The following is a 9,291-nucleotide window of genomic DNA, read 5'->3' as shown; positions in this document are numbered from 1 at the left end:
TCGAAATCATTTTCTCCATTGCAGTTTGCAATTTTCTGATGTGGTCTATAATTTTCTCTTATAAAATTGACTGAAGTACTTTACTAGAATTATAGCGTGTTCCACTTTTCACCCTTACTAGAGCTGTTTAGGATTCCTAATTTCCCATTCATATTCATGAAATACGTTTCCCATAGTATAAATTTATACTTGTATAACCTTTCCCATCCAATTTTTAGCGTGTTTCCTGTCTCACTATTTCTAGAAATCTAAATGATTGCCCTTACACTGTTCCTTTATGGTTATATGCTTTTCGTCATCTTGATTATTGACTGCCTTTTAACTGTAAGCCTAAATGCTCTCGGAAATTGATTACTAAGATAAAATTCTTAAAACTTCCCAGTTGTCCGTGGTCATTTGATAAATATCAAAGTTATTTAAAGTTGGGTTTGAATTTTTTGCCTTTCCTTTTACAGCTAGCTCCCTGACCCATCGTGGTCATAGGTATCCGTAACGGTGGATGGTAAGTCGGGTACACTAGAAACAATCGAAAGGACTCATGGTTATTGGTAGTAGATTGTGAGGTCATCTGATCAATGTATATGATGAATTAAAGTATATGGGCCCGAAACCTAAGTGGTGAAATTATTGGTCGGGTGACCTGCGATCTCTATCAGTAATTTACTGGTAGCACAGAGGATGGTTAGGGAATAGTTAAAGGTTAGGTAGGACTAGTTAAACTAACTAAGTTGGATGCTGCTAAATAACAAACCTTAGTGCTGCTACGAGGGTAGGCAGTTCAGGTGATTTGATCACTCACTTGGAATGTTTGCTTTGAAATATTATGAAATGTTTTAAATTTGTTATTCTTGTTATTATATTGATATATGTACTAATCCATTCGTTCGTAAAACGTCTTCTATGTTGTTGGAAATCCCCGGGGAATTGAATAGCAAGTGGTGAAGAGAATCCACTTGCTTTGAGGTCACTGGCCCAAGGAAAGTTGGTGCAGGTTAGGCAAAACTGGAAGCACTAACTAGGGTTTTCTAAATGTATTGTTTGAATAAATGTTAGCAACGAGGTTCATTGGCAAAATTCCTATTGTGGCATAACCTAGTGAGGGTCACACCGGAAAAGTAGCAGGTTCATCGGAGCTTGGGTGAAAGCAAAGGGGCTCGCTGGTGAAACTTTAGACTTGGATATATCCCGGAAAGGTGGATGAGTCTAGGGAAGTAGCAGGTTCTCCAATGCTAGTGTGAAGGATAGGCAGAAGAGATCTATCCGTAGTGTGTGAAAATAAATGGAAGTAGTTTACTTGCAGTGAAACAAAATTCTTTCCTGTCTAGACACTTGAGTACAGTGGCGAATGTGTATTCGTTGTAAAATAACCGAGCACTAGCACTTTAGAAAGAAAGAAAGTTTCTGTTACCTTGTAAAGGAGGGAGTCAGTTGCGAAGCTGCTCTGACGTCACTCTGTGCCGCGCTGGGATTGGTAGACGCAGCGGGCGTGTAGCGGAGCTGGAATTGTAAAGGAGGGGTGAGTGCCGAAGCGTGAGAACTGTCTCGCGAAAAGGCCGCGCACCCATTGGTCGAAATTATTTGAACCCGTGCATTTCATTAGTTGCACGAAAATAAAAGACGCACTTGGATTGGAAGTGATTTTGTTAACAAAAGTCATTCGTAGGAATCGTATGTGGCATTCATATAGACCGCATACTCGACCTGATCCACGGCATATGGGATTTGAGAACGATCAGTGGAAAGTTGTTAAAAACGACATAATGTACGGAAATAAGAGAAAATTGTCCCTGGTAAACAAAGTAAAGAATTATTTCAAAAAAGACAAACCGATTAAGACTAGGGAAGGTGTTGTCATTCCGCCACCGAATACTCCCGCATCTTTCATGATGTTCGATAAAGGGTACAACACATGTGTATGGTTGGAAAATTGGGCGGAATACACGAAAGATGACGGAGTATTGGCTTTTCCGTTAGAAGGGACATTTAACAGCAGGATTCTATTTAATTTAAGAACCCGAATGAACGATTTACATCCCAGACCTAGATTAACGCAGTACGAAGCCCTAGAAGAATGGGAGATTGAGGCTTTTAAAAGGGATAAGCCCCGAATGGATAAAGGGTTAACTACATTTTATCCAAAGTTGAAGCAGGAAGCCTGAGCCAAAAAGATGAAACAGTGGAGACAAAATATGATTGTAGAAGGACTGTTTCCAATGATGCCAGTGGGTGGCCCTCCTACAGGGGAGAAAAAGACAGAAAAAAGTAAACATTGGGTGCCCATTGGGGAGTCGGATGATGAATTATTAGACGATATGTTTATAAGAAGTCCACCTCCTTATAATGAAGGACACCGACCTTGCATTGAAGGGGATAATTCTCGAAGACTTCATCTCCAGGATGAGGCCAGATCTGCCAGTGTAGGAGGGGGTTGCCTCATACCTCCCTATACCGAGAGTTTAGGTCCCGTAGATACAAGAGATATTTATCCAAGAATACCCGCTAGTGGGGTTGTAAGATACTCCCGTGAAAGCGATTCTTTCTTGAGACCTCCCTACGAAGGTGAGGCAAGACCATCAGGTTCTGGAATGCCGTTCTTACAACCTCTATACGAAAAGGAACCAAGATCCCTAGGTACAGGAAGTTTGTTCCCAAGACCTAATTATGGTGAGGGACCAAGTGAGACACATCCCACTGCCCCGAGTTATGCTGCCACTCTGACCCCGCAGGTGTTACATGACAAATCCTTAGAGAGATTGTTGGAAGAAAAGGAGCGAGAAGCTCTAGCAAAACAGAGAGCAGAGATAGTTCAGAAAATCTCCCAGTTAAATACAAGCCCTGAAGCCTTGACAATCCCAGTAACTATTGGACCAGTGGTTCCGTTGTATGGGGACCGCCAAGAGAGTCCAAAACCTCCAGTCATTACCCCAGTCATAGCACAACCCAGACCAGAACCCTTAATCGTAGATGACCAGACGAGCGAGTGCGAGTCTGAAGTCTCACTATTGGATCTGCCCATTAGGAATACAGGGAAAAGGATGCAGAAAAGACATAATCCTTTCAATACGAGGGAGATTCAAATGGAATCGACTTCGGGTACTAAAAGTGTCACACTAGTTACACCTGAGGAAATTGAAAGGTGGAGTCTAGAATTAGAAAAACAAACTCCGCAGACGAAACCCTTAGATCTCTACAAATTGAGAGTAGAAATAGAAGAATTAATGGCAGGAAATGTAGGATTAGACAGATTAAATACTTACTCTGAGGAAGAGCTGTTGTTCATTTGCAAAAGTCTTACCCGAAATGCCCGAGTACTTCATGAGAAATTGACAGACACTGCTGCTAGCATGGGAATAGATATTTCTAAATCGAAACCCTTGCAGAAACCGTACAGAGCAGATTTTTCAGACAAAGATTTGGAAAACCTGAATGTGTCAGGGAAGAAGGCACAGGTCAAAGAATTATTGACAGTGTTGCAGAAATGGGGAGATGTAGAAAGATGGAAAGCCAGGTGGGCCAAAAAGAAAGATGAGGCTAGATCTAAACAGGCGACCCCAGAGTTTGTTCTAAAGGAAGCTGACAAGCCAGAGCAGTTATACCCTATGCGTGAAGTGCCAGGTGGAAAATATGTACATGTTCCATGGTCCAGACAGGATATTGTGTCCTTTACCAATGATTTCCCGAAATTACGAGAGAAGCCTGTGGATTGGTACAGGCAGGTGGAAAGATTTGTAAAAGTGCAGAAATGCTTATGGAAGGACCTGGATGGGTTCTTCGATATTGTGGTCCCTGTAGATTTATGGACCGAGTGTAAAATAGCCATCGCTTGGCCTAGTGAGGAATACCCGAGGGACTCTAAAACAGGGGAACCCTCTAAAGAAGTGATGAAAAAATATGAACAAGTAATTCAACATCTAAAGCTAAAAGTGCCCGCAAAGGAAACTGATTGGACCAAGATAGATAGAACCACGCAGGAAAGGGATGAGACAGTACACTCCTTTAATGAAAGACTTTTACAGGTGTTCAAAACATACAGTGGTATAGATAACATCGAGATGAAGGACATGACCCATTTTATTTACAGGTTTGTAAATGGTTTAAGACCCGAAATTTGTCAGTGGATAAAAGATACTAAAATTTGTTGGCAGTCCAAGAAAATGGATGAGGTCCTACGGTACGCAAAGTACTGTGAGGACGAGATGGCAGAAAAGCGAAAGGCCCTGAAGGAGAAAGTCATGTGGGCACAGGTAAAATTAGCTGAACAGCAGGAAAAGCAATTGAATAAGTTAAATAAGACTACTCAGAACCAAGGCCCTGGGGGTGGGGGAAAGCCCCGAGCAAAAATGAGTAGAGAGGAAGCTAAAAAGAAATTTCCCTGCCACCAGTACGGAGAAATTGGACATTGGCGAGACGAGTGTCCGTATTTACAGCATGATAATACCCAAACCCCTGATTTAATTCCACAGACGCAGAATGAAAAACCAAGAAAGACCCAGCAACAGGTAAAATTGCCCCGAGCGCAAAAACCAAATTTTAAGGGAAAATCACTGCAGGGTGACGACGTAGAGATCTGGGGAGGCAATGAGAACAGAAATGCAGCAACTTCGCAGTATTTGTTAAATGACACCTTTTTCTGTGACGACCAGTACTGACGGGGCCTGAGAGGGGAGGACAAGGAGTGTGTACTTGGCGCCTCCTTGCGGGTAGACCAGTCAGGGCCATACATTGAAGGAAAGGTTGATGGAAATGATGTCACCTTTCTGTTGGACACTGGTGCTACCCGTTCTACTGTGAGAACAGCAGACGTTCCAAACCTACCCCTCTCGGGAGAAGCAATCCAGGTAGTAGGTGTGTCTAATCAATTGATTAGTACCCCAGTTACTGAACCCATGGAGATTTCAATAGGGAACTTTAAAGAAATGCACAGATTTGTCGTCTGTGACACCAGCCCAGTGAACTTACTGGGACGTGATTTGCTGTGCAAAATGAACTGTACCATCTTTTGCACACCAAAGGGCGTCGAAATTCAGACCCCAGATGAAGATGGTATCTACAAATTAATGTTAATCAGACCGGACTCAGAAATTAAGCGAATGACTATACAAGACTTACCTGAAGAACTTCAACAGACAGTAAGACCAGAAGTATGGGACTTTACTGGAAAGGATGTAGGATTAATGGCAAATGTAGATCCCATACAAATAGCCATGAAAGAAAATGCAGTTTACCCTAATACCAAGCCCTACAGAATGAGTGCCGAAGTAAGAGCAGGAGTTGCCATTGAAATACAGAAATTGCTAGAAGCAAACATCATACAAGAAGTGATGAGCAGCCCGTGTAATTCCCCCATAATTGGAATCAAGAAACCTAGTGGCAAGTACAGAGTAGTGCAGGACCTGAGAAAGGTAAACAAGATCGTTGTTCCTTGCTGTCCTATTGTCCCGAACCCCGCAGTGATCCTGTATCAGATTCCTTGAGATGCTGAGTGGTTCACTGTGATAGACCTATGTCACGCATTCTTTTCGATCCCATTGCATCCAGACAGCAAATTTCTTTTCTCATTTGCTTTCAACAGTCACGTGTATGTTTGGAACTGTGTCCCCCAGGGGTACACAGAAAGCCCCTCTATCTTTAATCAGATCTTGAAAAAATGCCTTGAATCTTTAGTCTTACCTGGAAAGTCTGTGCTGGTACATTATATTGACGATCTCTTAGTGGCGTCCAGAAGTCATAGGGAGTGCGTGATTGACACCATTGCCCTATTGAATCACCTAGGTGAAAAGGGACATAAAGTGGCCCCCGAAAAATTGCAGTTCTGTTCAAAATCGGTGAAATATCTGGGGCACCAGATAGAAAAGGGAATCAGAAAAGTCACCTCAGAGAGAGTCAGAATAATTCAAAAGATGCAGTTACCCCGTACTCAGAAAGAAATCAGAATGTTCCTTGGAGTTGTAGGTTACTGCAGGCAATGGATTGTGGGATTCGCAGTCCTAGCCAAGCCTTTGATAAAGATGACAAAGAAAGGCGCAGAGGACCCAGTGGAATGGGATAATGAGAGCTTAACAGCATTTACTAAGTTACGAGATTGTCTGTGTACAGCCCCTGCTTTGGGGATGCCTGACTATTCTAAGGAGTTTGCCCTGTTCTGTGACACACGTGATGATTGTGCATTGTCAGTCCTAACTCAGGAGCATGGCTTGACCAGACGACCCGTGGCATATTTCTCAGCCACTTTGGATCCAGTGGCTGCTGGATTACCTGGGTGTCTGAACGCAGTAGCTGCAACTTGCACGAGTTTAGAACCTAGTGAATCCATTGTAATGGGACATCCTGTCACTGTATATGTTCCTCATGCAGTTGTAATTTTGCTGACCCGAACCAAGACTCAGTATCTCACCCCTAGTCGGCTGACTAAATACGAGAGGATTCTCGTGGGTGCTGCAAATGTAGTCATCACTCGGTGTAATATTTTGAACCCAGCCACTCTACTCCCTGACTCAATGGTAATGGAAGCCGAGGGAGAGAATGAGCATGACTGCATTAACCTGACAGAATTCAGTACTAAACCTCGCCCAGACATTAAGGAAACACCTTTGCCTGTACATGATGAGGAGTTCTTTGTGGATGGCTCATGTATGAGACACGAACTTGGAGGCCTAAGCGCTGCTTATGCTGTAGTCACCTTAGACAGCATTAAAGAAGCATCATGTTTATTTGGAATAAAGTCTGCACAAGTAGCCGAATTGATAGCATTGATAAGAGCTTGTAAAATTGGGAAAAACCAAAGAATAACAGTGTACACTGACAGGCAGTACTGTTATGGGGTTGTGCATGACTTTGGCCAATTATGGCTACAAAGAGAATTCCTGACTTCATCAGGTACCCCCATTCGAAATGGAAAGGTTGTACAAGACCTTTTAGAGGCAATCCAATTACCAAAAGAATTGGCAGTGGTCAAATGTGTTGCTCATAAAAAGGGCCTTGACCCTGTATCTTTGGGAAATGATTTTGCTGATCAAGTGGCAAAACAATGTGCTAAGGATCGCATGTCAATAAATATCAAACTGGGAGGGACTGGAAACAGCTGCCAACTTATGGTGTTTGAAGAAGTGCCTACCTGGGATGAGGTGAGAGAGTGGCAGCATGCTGTGCCATCGGAAGAGAGAGAGAAGTGGTGGAAACTTGGTTGTCGACCAAGACGTGAGGATAGTGTCATTGTGGGCCCAAATGGTATGCCTGTGTTACCTAGGCATCTACTTGCCACTATGGCCAGACTGATACATGGAAATTCACACACTGGTAGGGATGTCATGGTTCTGGTGTTTCAACAGACCTGGTATAACCCGAAGTTCAGGAAGGTGGCAGAATCACTCTGCCAGAGGTGCTTGACGTGTCAATAGTTCAACGCTGGCAAAAGAACAGTAGTTGAACTGGGAAAAATTGGGAAATCAGGGGGTCCCTTTGTAAGAATTCAGATTGACTTCATCACCATGCCTCGTTGTGAGGGAAAAAGATATGTCCTTGTCATTGTCTGCCTGTTTTCAAAATGGGTGGAAGCTTACCCTGCCAAACAGAGTGACGCCATAACCGTAGCCAAACTGTTACTGAAAGAATTGATACCTAGGTTCGGGGTTCCAGTCACTATTGAATCAGATAGAGGCGGACATTTTCAGAATGAGGTAATCTCTCAGCTCTGTAAAGCATTTGGAATCACACAAAAGCTGCACTGTGCACATCGTCCAGAGGCTTCTGGAGTAGTAGAGAAAGTAAATGGCACTATAAAATCGAGGTTGGCAAAAATGTGTGACTCTACTGGTATGAATTGGATTACTGCCTTGCCTCTTGTTCTGATGGGACTCAGAAGTATTCCAGACCGGAAAACAGGCCTGAGCCCCCATGAAATCCTAATGGGAAGAGTGATGAGACAAGCATGGGTACCAGGATACAAACTGTTAAGCATTACTGATGATTTGGTACTTGAGTACTGCAAGCAACTGGGTGACCAAGTGCGTTCTATCTCTCGCCAGATTGGGGAAGACGCTGTCGCCAACCCGACAACTCCAGTTCACAAATTGGTTCCTGGTGACTGGGTTAGAATCAAGAAGCATACTCGTTCGAGTTGCCTTGCACCGAGGTGGGGAGAAAAGCGCCAGATAATACTGGTGACCACGACAGCGGTGAAGTGTGCAGGCGTTCCCAAGTGGATCCATGCCAGCCATACACAGAAGGTAATTCCGGACAAAGAACCTGGAGCTGAAGGTTGTCCAGCTGAGGGGTCTGCAAACGTCGGTCCTGAAGTAGCTGATGACGAACAGCCGAGCACCAGCCAAGAAGATTGGATACCTATAATCGACCTAACTGAAGACCCAATCAGAACAAGAGAGCGAACCTACGAAGATAGAGAGTGGAATAGAGAGGTCGAGATAGGCACAGGCGAAGACCCTCAGATCATTGAGATTCACGTCAAGTCTGAGGACGAAGAGGAAGGTCAGACAGGGACAGAACAGGTGATTGACACCCCTCCACTAACTCCTGAAATCGAAAAGGGACAGACTAGAACTAGTGTAAAAGTTCGAGCAGAAGAAAATCAAGGGATCGAAGTGCTTGAACAGGATCAGATAGAACTAGAAGAACGTGTTCAGGACATAGAAACAGAGACATTCGAAAGCCAAAACCAAAATTCACCTGAACCAGGCCAGCTTAGTAACCAGGCAGAAGAAATAGATACAAGACCTGGGACTAGTCAGACAGGAAGGGAAGAGACAGAAGAAGTGCCACAAACAAATGAAAATAAAAGAGCATTAAAAGAAAGCCAACTAATAGTGCCAGCCAAAAGACTCAAGAAAAAGAAAAATATCGAACCAAGATATATTAAGAGACTAAGACTGAGAATAAAAACAGTAGAAGAGAAACTTGCTGACAGAAGGAAAAGTCTACGAATAGCAGAGCAAGCTGGAGAAAGTTCCAAAAGAAGGAGTGATCGAATAAAAAGACTGAATGAAAAATACCAGGATCCTGAATGGACATACCTAGTTTTGGAAAATTTTGAGGATCTTGATATCTCTGACGAAAGTGACGAAGAAAAAATTGCTCATCTGTCTGCCGAAGAAGACGAACTCACCTGAAGTTGTGCAGAGTAAGCTACCTGTGCAAAGTTACAGAGAGGGGTTGTAAACTTCTTCTGAGCAAAATGTCTGATTCAAGAGTGAATGGTAGACCTAGTCGCAGTTGTTGCAAAACATGCTGCAAGGTATGTATATGTAGTGTAGCTATAGTAATAATAGTTTGGATAGG

This window comes from Lissotriton helveticus, chromosome 5_1, assembly GCF_964261635.1.
Source record: "Lissotriton helveticus chromosome 5_1, aLisHel1.1, whole genome shotgun sequence".
Classification (NCBI taxonomy): domain Eukaryota; kingdom Metazoa; phylum Chordata; class Amphibia; order Caudata; family Salamandridae; genus Lissotriton; species Lissotriton helveticus.
This window is presented reverse-complemented; position numbering follows the sequence as displayed.